Genomic DNA, 19,200 nt, shown 5'->3' with positions numbered 1-19,200 from the left:
CCTTTGCACTGTGTAAAAGTGGGAAGCTGCAGGCAAAATGAGTTACATTAGGGTGTGATTGGTTTTCTAGACGTGTTAATTACTAGAAAATATGTTTGCTGCTTGGCAAACGCAGCTCGCGGATTGCAGGTGTAACTGATTCCTTCTCTAAAGAGAGAAATCTTGACAATTCCAAATTTTTCAAGCATGTTTTAGGTAAGTGGCAAAACTTTGCTCCTCTGTTTTCAGATTCTGTGCCCAGATTTATTACTTATTATGTTTTATTGTACTTATATAATAATACTATATATTATTATACTTTTTTATTTTTTCATGCAGAATGAGTTTGGATTATACGTCTACCAAGTTAACAGAAGAAGAGAGGATGAGATTGTAGAGCTTTTTTTTTCCTCATTTGTCCTTGCTTCTGATTTTGTGTGGTCATTTGAGACCAAGGAATGACATTTTTAAAATGTGTTATCTGTGGCTGAAATTACACGTGACTTAACGATTTGGGAGTAAAAGGGGGAAAAAAACCCAACCCCACTTGATTCTTACTTTCCAATTTTTTGAGAGGCAAATGAATACTACTGGTTCAACCCGCATTTGGAGAGGTTATGACCTACATGCAAAACCCACGCAGTGCCTGCTTCCCTCCTTCAGGGGTGTTCGCAGAGCCTTTTTTATAAACAGCAATAGAAGTTCCAGTGCCCTGGACTTACTACACCCTCACACATGGCTCCCGCGCCTCGGCTACCTCTAGCCTGCCTCAGCGGGAAGTGGTCGACAGCTGGAAGGCATTTAAAAGCCCAAGAACGGAAGGTTTTAGGGTGCAGGCACGAGGAAGGCAGCAGACAGCTACACGCAGAGCAGGCTGGAGGTTTCTGGCGGCGAGCGTTTTGAAAGAGTCTGGTTCTTACTGTGGGAGGACTTTATATACGAAGACAGACATGTATAATCGGGAGTAGGGAGATGACGTGAAGAAAAGGGAATTTTGGGCTGAAGATCAGGAAGTCTTTCTGACTGTTGTGGCAGACTGTGGAGTATTTTGGTTTGTCAATGAAGAGGTGGAAACTATTGTCTGAAATGTCTAAAGCAAAGCAAAACAAATTTCTAATGAATTCACCGTAAGGAGTAATCCAATATTTGCAGTGCTGATGCACATTTAAGCTTATGATTTTTTTTTTCCATCTGTGAGCAAAAAACCACAACCCTGCAAGGAGTTTACCAAAAATACTTGGCATTTTAAAGGCCTCTATAGCTTTATTGTAAGCATGTTTTTGTAAATGTTTGTAGGTTTTATTTTTTATTTGTATTCATTGTGAAATGTCAGGAGTAGTGCTTCCTAAACAAGTCCACATAGGTTTCTAAAGGAAAGAAATGGTTGTGTTCAGAACAGCTTTTGCCAAACATACGAAGTAAGTTCTTGGCTTTTTCCTTATCCTTCTTTACCCTATTCTTACAGTGTGTTTTGTAAAGGAATGGATCATGACGAGCAAATTTAAACCATTTAAAAAAATGTCCAAAATTATTGAATGTTTGAAAAATGTCACTTCTAGGGAAAAAGGTCTATTATGGGTCTTTGAGTTTCTGCTTTTGTTAAAAACAAAAGGGGCGGGCAGGGGAATCTTTAGAACTATTTAAAACCATTTCTCCTTTTCTAGGTTTAGTCATGGCTTAAAAATACTGGAAGACGATGGTGGGGGGGCAAGATCTCAGTGCCCAGACTTGCAAACGTTTAGCCACCTGCTTGGTGCTATTGAATCTGTTTGGGTGAGTTTGTTGCAAAGGCAAGTGTGTGTAAATGCAGGAGGGGGCTGGTTTACCTTCCACCAATAAATCTGCCATCTGCCAAATTGAAAAGCCGTGGTTTTTCAATTTCTAAAGTGATGAATACATGGCTGGGACTCAACTGTACACCTGCCCTGCCCTACATTGACAGCGTCTGCGGAAACCTCAGCCCCAGTTTTATCGCATACAGCTTTCAAAGCAGTGAACTCAACTAGTCTAAATCTACTATTGAATGACCTTTCGTACTTGAAAGTCGTTGACCTGCTTAGCTGATTTTCTAGCTTTCCTATGCAGTTTTCTTAAAGCTAGCTTAACTGGATTTAACATACCTTTGAACAGAAGATTAGTGGATCTCGTGATTAAATTCAACTTTTGGAGCCGCTCAGTGACAAAATCAAACAGAAAATCTGAGAGAAGGTCAAATATGTGTAAAAAGTGGCATTCTTCATGTTACTCATGAGTCAAAATTCAGGTTGAAGTTAGAAGCATCTCAGACATCTTAGGACAGATTTCAAGTAATTTAAGACTGTTTATGTCTTCATGGAGATACTGTATTACCTGATGAATTTGGGGTGGTTTTATTCTAACTGAAGCAGGACCGAGCAATCAATTTGAAAACTTCAAGCAGGATTAGAGTGAAAAAAACAGAGCCCAGGAAGGAATTGGCATCATTCTCCGAGGACTAAAATTCTGAATTTTGGATAACACTAGTACAGAAGAAAAAAAGCACTGGCAGACTGGAAACTGTACGAACGTACTGGGGAGGATACAGCAGCAAACAGCCCCAGCGTTTGCAAGGCATGCAGTACTCTTGCCTGTGCTGGATGCAGCGTACGTGTCCCTGCTCTGTTTTAAAGGGTAAATCACAAGCGCACCGCTTGCGTTTCTCCTGCTAAAGATGAATTTCAGATTCTGCCCAGTGCAACCCAGGGCAGGCTGCCTCCGTCAGCCGGTGTGCAGCCCTGCACACCCAGCCTGAGCCTCTGTGCCATGAAAGTAAACACCAAAACTCTGTTGGACTTTGTAGAGGAACAGAGTTTTATCTCTGTTTTGGAAAATCCAGCCCTCAAAGGAAGGCGAGGAAATATTCCTCAGGCTAGTAACAGACACCAAAACCTTCATGCAGATACTCAATATGTGAGTTCAGGAAAAAAAAAGGAGAAAAAGAAAGGCAGCACTTTACTTCCTTCTCTTTGATAAGGTTATTAACATCTGAGGTGACAGGTCCCTGAGCTGGGGGCGGGGAGGGAGAAACCAGCTAAGTTGAGCTATTTGTTCACATCCATCAAAAGTCTGCAAACTCCCCTTTAATTGTACTTTGCGCTGTGAAAAATTAAGGGTTTTCTTGCCTTAAGGTTTCATCATTGTTAAAGGACTTAAAGCCCAACTGTTCCCTCCAGCAAGCAAGACCTATAGAGTTGGGTTAAGGTTCATCTGGGTATTTCTAAAAAACTGGGACCCGAACTGTCTTCCTGGAAGAGATGATGCATTGCCCTGTATGTATATTTATTTAACATGAGGGTGCTTCGTTAGTTTAGGAGTCACTTACGGAAGTACCGCAGCTAGCACCTGCCACAGCGCTGCCCTAGAGCCCCGGCGCGAGGGCTCGGCTGCCTGCTGTCGTCAGCCTCGCTTGAACGGCAACCAGACCGGGACCTGGTCCTTGAGGGAGCTGCGTTTCATTTCCCCGTGCTAACACAGCTCAGGGCTGCCCCTGTGAACTGGGGACGTGTGTCTGGCCACCGGGAGAGCAGGCTGGACCTCGGGATCTCCCGGACGAAAGCCGGTGCCCGCTGAAGGGTGCGAGAAGGGAAAGTGCTGCCATGTCTGATGAGGAAGGTGAAAAAGTCCCTCCAAGGACTAGTCAGTCAACAGACACCTCTGTTTATTTTATTATAAGATTAAGCTGTTAGTTCAGAGTGTTTGGGTTGCTGGAGCTGACATTGCACGTTCCGTTTTCATGCATTTCTAAGATGAAAGTGTAACAACAAATAGGCTTCCGCTTATGGAAGCCTACGGGTATCTTTTCGCCAAGCACCTTGCTTTACCAAGTGTGAAACAGAGTCCGTGCCCTCTAAGCAATAATCTAGCCGAAGCTGAAAAGCCTGGTGGACATCTTTCTTTCTTTTTGCTCTTAGTGGTGCTTTTAAAGCCGTCGCTATTTCTTTACAAGGTGTTTCTGCCAAGCTGGCTTGGCAATTAGATGCGTAGGTTGGAAACAGAAAATCCCCAGCAGCCGGATTTGGGTACCCCACTGGGGAGGAGGGCGCGCTGCAATTTCAGCCAAATCTATATTAACTCACGTATTTCTGTGATGTCCTAGATGTACCGTGCCACATATACAGCTTGACGTTTTCATAACCAGTACCAGCTGAACGTTTTCCATTAAGAGTAACACTGGGATTTCAAAGGGAAAACTATCCCTTCTCTTCCCTACTCCCCGTCACAGGGCCCAGGAGTGCTAATGTCGATTAAGAAACGCACTTTAGAAAGGGAAAGGAGAGAAGCTGGCTGGGTCTATGGGTTTTTTTTCTTTGTATATACAGACAAAAGAGTCTTTACACATTAAAGGAGAATTTTTCCTAAGGCTATTATCTCAGCAGTGACCTATCCGAGTATGAAGTATGGAATTTTAGTTCTGATCCTTAGGGGTTGGGGAGAGTTGTGTTACCTTACGGAGTACAAAGAAAGATTTTTAACCAGGAAAGAGACTTCCTCTGCCTTATTTCACATTAGGAATATTAAGTTCAGTTTTGCCTGTCTTTCTTATTGTCCTTCTCAGATATGTGAATTTCTCGTCCCTGTAATTGGAGAGCGGAGTATTAAAGCAGTTTTTCTCCTTCCTTAATTTTAAAAAATGTTTCCCTGTCCAAGCGAGTCTTCCTGCCTTCATTTTCAATTTTCAGTGGAAGGATCCAGAGAGACAAGACTTAAATAGTTACCGTAGAAGGCAAGTAAAGAAAAGCTTCCACAACTATAACCTTATAAAATGCACTTAGTAGTTTTAGTTTTAAATTCGGAGGTGAAATGTCAGAGAGAAATAGCGACCTATTGGCCCTTTTTTGGAGAGAGAAGAGTGTGATGGTGAGAAATCCATCCGTGCCGGCAGGAACCAGCCACGGGGCGGCTCTTGGTCCCCTTCTGACTCCTCGCTCGTGAGGACAGTTGGCGACTCTGCCTGGCGAAGGCACTGGCTTAATCCCAGCTGTTTATCCAGGTGTAAGTAAGTAACACTAAGACAAACAACTTTTGCCTTTCCCTGGAAAAAACCTGAGGGGTATGGTAGGTATCTTATGTGATGTACTCCCTGGATGGGGAAACTAATGGCTTGGGGATTCCTGACAGGACACAGAGAATCGAAGAATCAGGATGGTCCTCTCTTGCTGCACGGCGACAAGGAAACGTGCTCATTTTCTTTTTCTCGATCATAAACTCCTCCTGCTTCTAACAAGGAGTAAAAAATATGAGAGGCTTGAGAGATATTTTCAGCCTTTGAAAACTAAAGTAGTAGTGATTTGCTGGTTTTGGGGGTTTTTTTCTGCCAAAAGATTTTTTTTTATTAATTCTTTTTTAGCAAAGGAAATAAGAAAATTTCTGCCTCCCTTTTGTGGGGGGGAAGGATTGCAGAATATTGACAGATTAATGGAAGACTGCAAATCTTCCACTAGAAAATTTCCACAGCAGTCTGTGTTTTGACAGAGAGTAAAATGAAAACCTTTAAGTGATTCTATCTAATTCCTTTCAGCTCTGACATAAAATCACTTTCTGGAAGGCGATGGTCTCTTTTCCCACCCCGCCCCAGTTATAGAAAGTTAACATTTTAATTTGATCCCTTGTTTTTCCATGCCAGGTAGCAATCTGGGCCTTGGAGAAAAAAGAGAAAAAATCTGCATGCTCTTTTCTGTTTAATACACAAATCATCCGAGGTAAATGTTTACGCAATTTGATGTAAGGTTGAGACTTGAAAGAACAAAGCCCAAATGTAATGGTTGTGGGCTGATAGTTCTTGGTATGGTTTTCAAGATTAGATATATGCACAGCTTCAAGCACATACATACATTTTTTCTTTTTGGTGGGATTTTGCATGTCTTTACCCAGCGTGCTGGTTATTTGCAACCTGTAGTGGAAATCAGCTAACGTGAGAAGAGTTTTTAAGGCATTGCTGTGGGATTACTGAGGAGTAGTAATGATACGAGTATGTTAAGTGACCTGATGAGTAAAGCTCTGCCATGTGAGTGAGGGCTTTTAAAAGCCTGATCTGTCAATGTTTGGGTTTTAAAAAGAGGCTGCAGGAGAGCTTAAAGCAATTACCTGTCCAAGGAAACTCTAGGCCTGGTTTGCTGATGTGAGAAATCAGAGCTCTAGGAAAATCCTTCAAGAACACAGGGAAAAAACACATCTCCCTGAAAGAGGAGAATCAGAAAAATACTTATTCTGAGGGGTTTTTTTGAAGGTGAGAGTCTAATGTGACTGGACACTGGATGGGTAGTCACTGTCAAGACTGTTGTTGAAGGAGAACACCAGAGTCCACTGGCTTTCTCCAAGCTGACTTCGTAGCTGCTGCTCTTCCTGTGCCTGCCCCTCAGGCAACAGCAGTCAAAACAACAAGAATTCAGATACTTGAAGCTCACCCCATTCATTTTAGCTGAAGCGAAGGAGGGAGCGCTTGCGTGTCAGCAGGCACAAGGCGGCAGAGAGGCGGTGATGGACGGGTCTTAGCCGGGCTGCCTCGGCAGCATGCTGCCCCTTCTGCCTCACGTGCCAGGCTCTTCGGTTGAGGGCCTGAGCATCTGTGACGACTTTGCTTTCTGTCTGATCCTCGGTCTTTTCCTTTGCAGCTACTTGGCCCCAGTTTAATGTAAATAAATTGCAAAATTATTTTGTGCAGCCTCCCAAGCTGTAATGAACTTCAAATTAATAAATTGCACACCTGAGACCGTGGAATATGGGTAAATAAAATTGCAAGAGGAGAGATCTCAGGGAAGATGCAGACTAAGGAGTGGTTAGGATAATTTCTCAGGAGAGACTATTTAAGTCTTTCATTTCCTCATCAAATGTTTTAAGAATTCCCTGAAGCGTTTTGTGGTAGAACAAAAGCCTAAGTAATCTTACTTCTTGCCAACACCAGTCATCCCTGTAAAATTCATGCCTTGCATCTGTCTCTGTAGTCTTCGGATAAATCAGCACCCCCTCACAATATCCCTACAAAGCAAAGAGCGCAGTTGTGAGTCATATTGCTGTGTGTTACGTGGTTTAGTCAGCTCTCCAGAGGCAGCTGCTGGTTTTGCCAGGATGACTTCATGTCCATTTCCTGAACTCTCAAGCTTGTCCAGCAGAGTAATTTGTATAACAACTGTCTTGGCCACCCAGCATCTTTCCTTGGATGTGAAAAAAGTGAGCTGCTTTTCCTATCCCAGCCGCACGTTCGTGTGTGTGTATATGTACAAGGGGGAGTACAAACACTAAATCCTTCCTCCTACTACTCTAAACTACTTTGCTCTCAAACCGTCACAGGTTGTGAACACTGTACCACTTGCCAAAAATAACCAAAATTAAAGGCATGAAAGAAATAGAATTAGGTAGGTTTTTCAGCACAATATATGTTTCCTGTAGCCGGCACAGGTGAGACTGGGCGAGGTCTTACCCACTTTGCAGAGTTCTCCAGCACCACCCGCCAGGTCTCCCGGTCATGAGTTCCTGGTGTCCTCCTGCTCTGCCCTGGGGTGCCTGGTGCATACCACCCTGCCCAGGAGGCACCAGCGCGGTGGGCTGGGGCACTGATCTCGTGTATTTTCAGATATCGTGAACTGGTTTTCACAGCCAGAGTGAGCCCGAGGAGACCCAGGACCTCGCTCAAGGCCTTTTGGACATTGCCAGTCTTCTTGAGAGGACCAGCGCTGGCGAGTGTGGAACTACAGCCCTGAGCAAAACTTGTCCAGAAGCCTGGGGACCACCTAGATTTGGCCATAAGTGGTAAAGGTCCAAGACCCCATGAGGTATGGTCACAAACTGCTTGGTATGTAAAACCCTAACCTATGTGTTCCTACACGTAAGAAGAAAGTACTTTCTGAGCAGCAGTTTGCAGCCAATTTCTCCTTTGTTCGTGGAAACACCAGGCAGAGTGTGGCTCTGGGGCAGTGCCCGTGGCTGTGGGTTCCCTGCTCTGCCCCAGAGTATCCTGGTGCAAGAAAAAAAAAAAAAAAGCATGTTTACCCGAGGCATACGGTTACAGAGACTGGTGTCCCACATTTGTTCTTTCCTGTTGTCAAACATCAACTACAGAAAGATGGTGAGACTGTTCAAACCATCCTTTCTGTATACCCTTCTTTGTTCTTCCCCCTTTGCCATCTGCTACCCAAATCCAAAGTGTAGATGTGTCTGTCTGGTATCGCTGAATGTCCTTGTTTTCTCTCCCATCCCATGAGCATTTCATGCTCATGCTTTACAGAGTCATTCCAGCAACTTTTTTAGCTATGTCTAAAGAGAGGTGCAAAATCAAGCATTTAATTTTTTTCAGTTCATTGTTGCAGCTTGTTTTATGGGAGTTTTAGCAGATTGACTCCAGATGAGTGAGCTTCTTCAAAATGACGGCACTTTAAAATGTATGTGTGAGATTTGGCAGATTCTTTTTTCTTTCCTTCTTCCTTCCCCCCACTCTTGGACTAACTAGCAAAAGGGTGAAAAATTCACCTGTTTGAGATTTGCAGTATATATAATAAGTCTTCAGCCGACGTGAATGAGTGCCTCTTGTAGTGGCGTGGCATGCCACTTGCTGACCCAGCACCAGCCGTACGTCAGCGGCTCCTGGGCAGTGTGGTTACTTGCCACTCAGATTTTGATCGAAGGTGTTTTGAAAGTGAGCACCGTTTTCAACTACTTCTGCTTTCTAACTGCTTAGAAGAAGGTTGTGCGTAGCAGACAGCAACCAGATATTTTAAGAGCAAACCCTTAGAGCAGCAGAGTACGTTGGTCAGTGGCACAGGAATGTGCGGCACTGAAGACAACTGGCTAACATGCTTGCGTGTCCACAAACCCAGAACTCTTAAGAATTACTTTGTGTATATTTTCGGTTTAAAGTTTGGAGAGCTTCAATCTTATTTCTATTCAGAAAGATTTGATTGTGTTTCTGGGTGTGCGTGCATCTGCGGCAGGGAGTAATTCAGCCAATGTATGCATTTTTAGGGAGAGGTGGATTCTATTTTGGATTAAAGAAAACAAAAGAATAAACAAAAGTAAACTTACAAAAGACCTCTGAGGTTTGGGATTTTTTTTTTCTTTAGAAAAGTTGCGACTTTTAAGAATGAAAGTACCAGTGTTTACAAATATTTCTAAGGAGAAATCCAGGAAAAATACTTTATAGCTAGGATTTGTTTGCTTGGATAGTTTGAAATGAGCAGCGAATAAAGGATGGCTTTTAACAGAGGAAATATGTGCAGGAGAATTATGCAACACAGGCAAATGATTGTCATTAGAATTTAAAGAAAAAAAAAATCCTGAACAGCTATTCAGAGTATCATTTTGAAGTAGAGGACAAAAATCAACAGCAAAAAAACACTGTGAGTTTTGATAAGGAGAAAAATTGAGCGAGTGGAAGCAGATGCAGGAGGTTTTCCTCTGTAGAATAATGGTGGGAATTAGGATGAAAGTATCTTAATCCATTGGTGAACCGGAAGACAGGAATTTGGAAAATGGACAGAACAGTACACAAAAATGACCTGGAGGAGGTGGTTGGTTCTGCTTAATGTTCGTCTAATTCCTCTGACATTAGCCTAGATTTGACTTGGTTATGTAAGTGAATGCATATAAGTCAGCCTTTACATCTAATAGAATATTGCTTTGAAACGGTTTTTTTCACTTACTTAAAACTCCCTGCAGAATGCCAGGAGCTTCCCCACACCAGCTGTTTGCTGCCGTGCTGCTGCGGTTGTCCTGCCTTCGGAAGGCGTCCCGCTGATGCCGCCCCTGACTATCAGAGTAGCTCAGTGCTGGGAAACGGGGGGAACGCTGAGAAACGGGGGCTCGCCGTAACGACAGGCTAGTGACCTGTCTTTCTGCCTGTAGAAAGGTAACTCCTGAAGTCTGACTGTAGCAGTGTATGTGACTGTACAGATGCCTCAAGTACAGCAGGCAGTCTAAAGGTGCAAAGAAGGTGTAGAGATGGGGTACTTGGGTGATGCTCGCAGAGCTCGTGGTCACCCCTCGCTGTGCCAGGAGCACTAGTCGGGGACTTCATGTCGAATAAACCTAACGAAACTCTGCAAAGCAGATACTCTCAGCACTTGCTCTACGTGTAGCATACTCTGCCGAGACTAACCCCCACCCAGCTGCTCTAGGAGTAGCCCTAGGGAGCGCGGGATAGGATCAGAAGCAGAAAGGGGGAAAGAGAGGAGCCAGGCTGTGGCAATAAGCAAAGTCCAAACACAACTCACTCTGGTGCAGTGAGACGTGGTCCCTTCCTCAGCGCACAGGAGTCCCTCTGAGTGCCGGCCTCAGTGGAAAAGGCTCATATATACTGTTTATTAATATGCAAACCACTCCCCGTGACAAGCATGCCATCACGACTGACTCTCCCCCCTCTCTCAGACACACACACAAAGCACATGCATCATCCTCTCAGATAACAAGTAAGCGTTGTGACTTTTTGGGCTAGTACAGCAAATTGGGTAATGGAGTTTTTCAGCTTGTGTTCAAGGGCAAGAAATACTTTAAAGTGCCATTAAAAAAAAGAGAGAATAATAATTAAAAAAACAGACACTTGGGAGCTGAGTCAGATGATGGGTGTTTTTGTAAAGTGTAAAAAGTGTGGAGCAAGCCAAGAACTGTCTTAGTTTATTTCTAACTAATGTGAAGCCCTACAGTATCTGATCTAATTATGGAACAATGCCTTAAATAGCTGCAATGTCATTAAAATAGAGGACCCAGAAATAAAAACAACAACAAAAAAAGAAAATAAAACTTTGTCATAAAGAACAAAGTGATTTAAGACTTTTTTTTTTTGGTCGTTATCTGTGAAGAAGGGGAAAGAGTGTTCGAGGAAACTCTGTCAATGAGTAATGCACATTAGTAGTTAGAGGTCTGTGATGTTACTGCTTCTTATCACTTATGGATGTTGTGCTTTTTTGTGGGTTTTTTTTTTTTCTTTTTCCAATTCATTTGTACTTTGACCTTATCAAAGTCTGTTCAACGTTGCTGTGCTTGTCTTTCCTCTTTGTGTGTGACCGGAACGCAGCAGCGTTGGAGCAAAAGCTTTCTGGTGCTAAAGAGCTGGGTCTGATGTGCACCGCGGAAATCTGCTTTGAAGCCTCGGTCACTTTGTATAAATAAATGGTTGTGGGTGTTCTTCACAGGCGCCGGAAGCAGCGTTAACTGAAGCACTCTCCCCTGGGATGAGGAGGTGCCAGATCCTTGTACCTTGCAACATTAACCATTAGCCGCAGGTCAGCTCATTTCCAGCCAATACATATTTCCCCTGGTGTCAACAGCTGAGTTTTAAACCACCAGCAGCCTTTACAGCTAAGAGAAGGTTTACAAAAAAACCCCCAACACCCAAAGTGTCTTCTCATTGGGACTGGTGTGATCTGAGTTTTGAGCCAAATTGTCAAGGCCAACCTCAAGAGTGGCACTTCCTTGCATTTGGACTTGCCTTGAGTGCAATGCTTTAACATTCCTTTTCTCCAGCACGTCAATGGTGGGGGGTGGTTTTGAATACATCCCAAAAAGGGAATTTGAAGTCGTTTAACTAAAAACCTATTTCACCAATTTTTAATAGTTCATTGCACATAAAGCAGCCTCTGTGGAGCAGTTCCTTCAGTTGCAGAGAGGCAGCTGAGTTGTTTCCCCCCCCCCCCATTTTATTAGCAGAAAACTGAAGCAATAGTTATGGTTCTCAAAGACTTTGCTCTTGGAGAGAAGCAAATGGAAGTAATATGAAGCAAACTCATTTTACAAATATTTGCAAGATTTTGAGCCGCTGAGAAGTTTAAATTAAAATTAGAGCGAAGTGTGGAACACAGCAGTATGTTGCGGGTTCTGGGTCTCAAAGGGAAAGCAGAAGGTATTCTTCAGGACTTGCTTTCAACAGACAGCAGTTTGCTCCTAATTTGGCAGATTGGCCAGTGACGATATGTGGTAAAGCATTAGTAAGAATATTGGTAATCTAGCTTTTTACTTTCAATGTGAGATGGTTAATGAGTTAAAAACTGTGCCTTCACTCCAAGGGTTTCCTTTGTTGAGTTGGTATAAAACACAAGCACTTTTTTGCACTACAATTACATCTCAAATGACTGACAAGGTAGTGAAAAGCCCTTTTCTCCTTTGCCTGTAGGAAATCTTTGATGTGGATGAGGGAGAAAATTTTCCAACCTGTGGCATAACCTCGCTGAGGACCAGCTCCTTAACTTTGTATTTTCAAATGGTTAACTCTGTCCCTGACCAGTGGAAGCTGTGCTCAGGCCACGCATCAGGGGCAGGCGTTATTTTCTCCCTCGGTGCTGCTCCGAACACTTTAAGGTCTAGCAGGGAGCACTGTTACCCAAATGGCAGGATTTACGAAGCAGCTATTACTCAGGTCAGTACAGGTCTTTACAGGATCAGGAGGTAGGCTTCTTCTCCTAAAGAAAAAAGTAATTCTTCCTTTCTGCCAGATTCTGCTCAACGCACATGTGAATGACCAAATAAATTACTGCGCTGCCTAAAATGGGAAGCGATTTGTACCCGCAAGTTTAAAATAATGCAGTTAGTAATTGCGCTGAACTGATTTAACCTTAGCTCCCTCTGTTGATGATTTCTTCCAGATTAAGCTCTCCATTTCTGTTGCACTTTCGGCCTGCGACAGCTGTTGACAGTATGAAAAATTGCTGAACTGCCAGTTGTATGCCGTCAAGCTGGGACTCGTGCTTGAGGCTCTTCGCCTAAAGAGTCTTTCGCTTCTGTCCAACTTCAGGGAGATTTAGGACTGGCAGAACAAACCGGTCAAGATCATGGCCCGTTAAATGAAGTGTATATAAAATCTGGGTGGAGAGACGTCCGTTCAGGTCAGAGACCTTCCCCTCGGACTGTGGCAGAGGCGTTTTTGTAGCAGGATCTGCGGTGAAACGCCCCACGACTCAGAAGTTTGCGTTTTGGCAGTTTACCCTTTGGTCATGGACCAACATCTATTTCTTGTGTGGCTGGCGGTGAGGGGGACAGCTTTGCGGGCGTGTGTCTGGCGACTGCGTGGAGTCACAAGTCGGCAAAAGGATGCTTTCGGTGAGTTCTACGCAGGGACGTGAAGACATCAACTAAATGACACATTTTCTTCCTTGGTCAGCACGGAGGCTCTCCTTTCAGTTTGAAAGCCCTAGATAAATGCAGAGGAAGCCACGTGGATTAAAATTAAATCCGAGATTTAGTTCAGCAGATGTCCCTTTCAGAGCGTTCATAGGCTATTACGGGATCGGCGCACCACAGGGCAGACTCTTGCCCTGTGATTCCCTAAGCATTGCGGGATCACTTTGGCTATTGAGTTGCGGCCAGCCCTTCCCCACCTCTTCTTTCCCGGTCGCTGCTCCACCTTGCACCCCAGCGTTAATAGTTAAGCTAGATTAGATTAATAATTTAATTTAATTATTTAATTAAACTAATAGATTTGAAACAAGACGCAGCATCTCATGCTTTTGCCTCTGTTTTGTTGTCAGTCTCTACGGCGGGAGAGCTTGCTTACTGTGCGTGTCAGTAGAAACATCTGCAGCAGAAGTGTTGCCTGATGGCTGGCTTTGGGAACAGTAAGGGTCCAGCTCCCCCTGAACTGAAACGGGAGTGAGTGCATGACCACGCGGCAGGGTCTTCCCTGCTGGAAGGGAAAATCCCAATCAGGCTTTTATGGTGAGACAACTTTTGCACTGGACAAGACATGACCATTTTACTGAGACAGGTAACCTGCAGCTAGTGCATCTACTTATGTGTCCAGGAGAATAAATCCACTTGAGTTAGAAGTTTCATTATAAGTTTAGATATAGCCGTCATGTTCACTTCCTTAAGCAATTTCCTCATCCCATCCCTGCTTTTTTTTTTAAATTACAGTGTTATGTTGCTATAACAGACTTGAGGAAATGAACATTTAGTGTAAGATATAGGAAGTGAATAATATTATATTTCATAATTTTTAAGCCCCTTAATGAGGGATATTAGGCCTGTATTTTGAAACCTGCAAATGCAGCAAAGGTGCTTGACCTTTTATGCTTATAGGTAATGGAGCTCAGCAATTTGCCTTCTCCTTTAGCAAGCAGTAAATTCAGGCAGAGAAGTTCAGCTTCGGACAGACCTAATGTTTGGCAAATGCAACTTAAGTTTACAAACAGTTTTTCTCAAAGAAGTGTCGTAAGGGAATTGAAAATACCAGGTATTTATTTTTTTGAAAAGTTGACACATGTAAACTTTTTATTGTGAATTAATGTTCTTGTTGGTTTTTTTCTGATTTGAAATATAACCATAAAAGAAGAGGTGAGTATGCTTTGAAAACACCATCTGTGTGAATATAAGCACGTTCTAACATTTGCAGCTTGCTTTGCTCATGAATATTGCATCGCTTTGTTTATGATATTTTGTAAAAAGTATACAGAAGGGTCATGAATGCATTTGAAAGAAATTATCCATTCCTAATCAAATGTCCTTCCAGTGTTACTGTAGCCCTAGTAAAAGGCAGTGTTTAATGATCAATGAGATCATTAAACAAGCAATAATGAGATTTGCTTTTGAAGCAGAGCAGCTTAGAGAAGTAATCAACTACAGAGAAGCCTGCAGTTTTGGGGTTTTGGGTTTAGCTGATTTTTTTTTGCTCTGCTCCTGTACATAGAAGAGGGAAAAACATCAGCTGAAAGATTCATTTTCAAACTGGTGCATGGAGAGCAAAAGCAGTAAAAAGCAGACTGTTAGAGACAGATCTTCATGTTCAGAAGTGGTCCCTTGGCTTTATTCATAAGAAGTAGAAAAGTTCACAGGTGCAAATGGTTGTATATGAGAGACCCCGATCCAAAGCCCGGTGAAGCTGGCTTAAGGACTTGTGCTAACTTCAGTGGCCTCTTGTCTCAGGTGCTGGTTTTGCACTTGAGAATATGAGCAGGGTTGTAATGGCTCATTTAGTTGAAGCATTTGGAATTACTTTTTCTAGTGCATTTGCTTCAGCATTTCATGTAAGTAACAGTCAGTCCAGAGTTATCTGGCAGACTATTTACTTTCTTTATCTTAGCACTCTATGAGAAACCCGCCAAGGTAAGGAAAACCCAGTTACCCTATAGAATGCATTTATCTTAACAGCTTCTCCAGCTTAGCGGAGGTACCATGACACTCTTCCCAACTCCTAGGGAGTTACATACATACATGACATTTTAGCACAAATTCTTGATGAATAGCCAGCGGATTCATCTATTCAGAAGATGCAGTTCAGCACAAAGACACAGAGCGAAGGTCCTTGGTACGTCAGCTGATGGCTGACTTGTACCCGTTTGTGGTCTCTGTACTGATGCTTTGTTTCCTATTACATCCTGCAGAAATTCCCTCATGGAACTGAAGAAACCACATAGCCAAATGAGGGCCAGTCAGCTGCTTTTCATATTTCAATTAATGTTTTGTTACCCCTCTGTAAAAGGGAAGTAAGAGTTAAGAAATAAATGCCTGTGTACAAGTTGCAGGAGATAAGAGCGCTTTGTTCCTCATTTCATGCATGTGGTCAAAGTACTGATGAGAATTGGAGAGGCTGTCTGGTTACGTCTGGGTAGTTAAATCACAAGGTTTCATCCCCTTGTGGACCCTTGCAGTAGTATCACATTGCATGAGCGACTACGTAAAGGAATCAGATGTGCTTCGTGAGTAGGAGAATAATCTGTGATTCGCAGAAGTAGGCCAATGCAATTAGTGAAATGTTAAGCCTTGTAATGTACTGTAACGTGTGCTGCTTGCCCGATTCTATCCGCATCACTTTCGGCAGGGATAACATTACACAAATGTGTTACTTAACAAGCAAATATCAAAAGTGTTTAGAGAAGCCTTCTTAAAAACATTAACCTGTTTCATCTCGCGCAGAAGTACAGGATGGTCTCACCAGGAAGCCCCCGGGCAGTCGTGAGCAGGCACAGGGCATCCCTGTTTACAGATGTGCGCTGAAAGGCTGAAGGAGGAGAAATCCCTCACTTCAACCTTTTGAAATGGGAGAGTTTCCCCCCCACCCCAAATCTCTCCACGCCGTCCTTTGTGATTCAACAAAATTAATCATTTCATATCACAATTGCTTTCAAGGAAACTAAAGTGGATTAAAAAAACCCAGGGTTTTAAAACTTTGTGTGTTTGGGGGGTTTTTTTCTGTGTTTTTGTTTGTTTGTTTGTTTTTTGGTTTTTTTGGTTGTTTTGGGTTTTTTTTTCTTTTCCAGATTATTGCTATAGGACAAGTTTTCTGTTCCTGGAAGTATGTGAGGGTGATCTGGCAAAGTGAGCGAGGAAAAAATGATCAATGTCTAAGCCTTACTTCTGCTACCACGCAGCAGAGCCTTAGGTGCCTTGTGAAGCACATAAGTAAAACATTCATCCTGCCTGAAAACCCCAATTCAGCTTTTAAAGGAGCGAGGTGTCCCCCATGCCTCCAGTACCGACTTTCCAGCAGCAACTGCTCTAATCGTGACAGAAACCAGTACTGGTAAATCTGGTAAATAAATGCACTAGCGGAATACTTGCATTTGTTTCCGGATGACAGAACTTACCCAGTTCTGTAGCTAGACTACATCTAAAGGTCACTGTGTCCCCAGTATATGGGTATGCTGAAGGAGGTTAGAGGAAGTATATGTATAATATATATAAGAAAACCTTATTGAAAATACCAGGTGAGGAATGAACTCGTTTAGCTGAAGCACTGGATGTCTCTGATCAATGGTTAATCTTGGGGAAGAATTAATACCAAGGGAGTGAGACAGTTCTTGAAAGCGATTGCAGAGACAGGAGGAAGAAATGGTGAATCTTTGTCTCTGTGCACGAGAAACAAATTTGAACGGAAAAAAACAGGGAAGCTTTGAGTGTGGAAATCGATAGAAAATTAACAGAAGAGAACAGAAAATTGTCTTGGATTTATGAGCAAGGGAATCATTAATTTATTCTTTTGCGCTTAAGGAGGAGGGGACTCCGCGTGTTCTGCTCCTCAAAGACCATGGCGAAATAAAAATAACCGCATTATTTGGATTCCTAACGGTTCTCCCTCCTCCCTGAATTAAGCAATAGCCTGAGGCGCTTGGAAGTTGCTCAGGTGTTCTCTGTCTGAATTGGTACCGGCCATGGAAAAAGCGGAGTAGGCAGCTAAAGGTTGTTCAGCCCGCCCCGATCCTCGCCCCGCTCGGCTGCCCGAGCGTTGCCGCGGCGGCAGGCACACAGCTCCCGCCCCCGCGCAGCCCGGCCGCGCAGCCTCCGCGTGCCTGCGTCAGCCGGCCGGGCGGCGCAGGAGCCGCGCGCCGGTGCCGCTGGCGGGGGCGGGGCCCAGGGGGGCTCCGGGTAACCGCGCTGCCCTGCCCCACGGTGCGGTCCCTGGGTCTCCCAGCCTCCCGCTCGCGTCCGCTCGTGGGCTGACCTGTCTTTGGACCCCTGGGCATGTCCTTTAGGGACGCTTTGCTTGGTGTTGCTTGAAGCTCTGGGCGCAGAACCACAGGTAACCGTGCGCCGTAGGCAGCTGCGCCCCTGATCGGCCCGTAGAAAGCAAAGCAGCACCAAGCTAGGTGCATAGGCCTGGGAGGCCATTTCTGAATCTAGCCATGAGTATTTTACTGCCTTATCTCTGGCTGGTGCTTGTCCGGAGACAAGCTCGTCTGTTGGCGAGGCCCAGAGGTTAAGTATGTTAAAGCGCTGTCTTCTGTTACAGTGGCTTCAAGTGCAGCAGAAGGCGGGGAGCTAGTATTTGTGTGGCATTAGACTGGTGTAAACTGCAAAACTAATTAAAAATTAACAAATACCAGGTATAATTAGAATGAGAATCAGTTGAGAAAAGCTCTGCAGAGAGAGCAACTGGTTGCCTTTGGCTTCAGACTCTCCCCCCAGCAGCTCTGGAGAACAGAGGGATGTCTGCCCTTTCTTTTCTTCTCAGGTGCCAGAAAGCATAAAATAGCCCTGCCAGCGTAGTGCGTGGAAGGATGATCTGGGTCAAAATGCAGTTTCCACCAGCAGTTGTGCTCTGTGTTCCTGCTCTCATAACCAGATATAGTAGGAATGGTGACAGTGCAGAGCAAAACTGCAAACGCTCTCTCTTTACACTGCTTCTGTAGAGGCAAAAGGGAAGAAATACTATCTTTTCTCATAATATGCTCATTTTAGCTCTGGGGAGAGGTTTGGAGGTATTATTAAGTGCTTTGAATATGTTTAGGTAGATAGGATGTGACCATCAGCAGCAATTAGCCAGAGATACTTGCTCAGAGTTTCCAAAGTGACAGAGGTGGCACTGAGCAAAGTGACATAGCTGGAGGAAGCCACTTTTGGGTAAAGTGATCTCATATAAAATCGTTTTCTGTCAGTGCAAAAAATTACTCACCAACTCCAGTGATTTGAGCTTTAATTCATACGAAGACCAGAGCTCGCGCTGTTAGTATTCCTGGATTTGTCTTGTTTTCTCCTCAGCATAACAGAAAATAACGTGGAATGCCTCCAACTTTCCAGAGACAAGACTTTCAAGGTCAGTATCAGTACTTTTATTGCCTTGCCAAAGTCAGAATGTGTTCCACCTTACTGTAACTTCCCTTGCAGAAGTCTGAAACTATCAAGATTCCTGTTTGGTGAGTTGTTCCTAAGAGGTTTGTGGCTTTGAATCCTTGGTCCTTCATCAATCACGATACCATGAAAATGTTTATTTTTGCCCTGCCTCCTCCTTCCAGTCTTCTTTTCAGGGGATGCGGACAGCATGACAGTCTCTGGAAAATATTAAGACTCTCAAATGGCCACCTTCCTGCCGTTATTTGTTCCTCTCCTTTTTTTTTTTTTCCATAAACTGCAGACTTTTACGGTGTCAAAATCAGTAGAGAGCCTCCTGCTTTTGACAGATGCTGCCATATAACTGTCTTCCTGCACCCAGCAAGTACTGACTGTGAGGACTTGTAAAGGGGCTATACATATTTTGCTGTTAAATTTATAGCACTTTTTTTTGTTCTTGATTCTATAATACAGAAACTCTTAGTGGCAAACTGCAGTGGTATTTGCACAGCAGCTCGTTCTTCATGTTCGCTGCATGTAATGGGAGTGTTACCATTGTGCTACTTAGAGGGTTAGAGAAGTACAATTGGCCCTTCACCAGAAATGTTTCTGGGTTTGGGTGCAACTGGTGCTTGAGAGCTCTTTGTTAACAGGAAGGAAAAAAAAAAAAAGTTAAAAGTGCACCACGTGAAAAGACCAAGTTCTGCCAGTGTTGTAGGCATTGATATTTTTGTCATTGTC

The sequence above is a fragment of the Phaethon aethereus genome, assembly GCF_964289735.1.
Source record: "Phaethon aethereus genome assembly, chromosome: 4".
Taxonomy (NCBI): Eukaryota; Metazoa; Chordata; class Aves; order Phaethontiformes; family Phaethontidae; genus Phaethon; species Phaethon aethereus.
The sequence above is the reverse complement of the archived record's forward strand: the minus strand, read 5'-3'. Positions refer to the sequence as shown.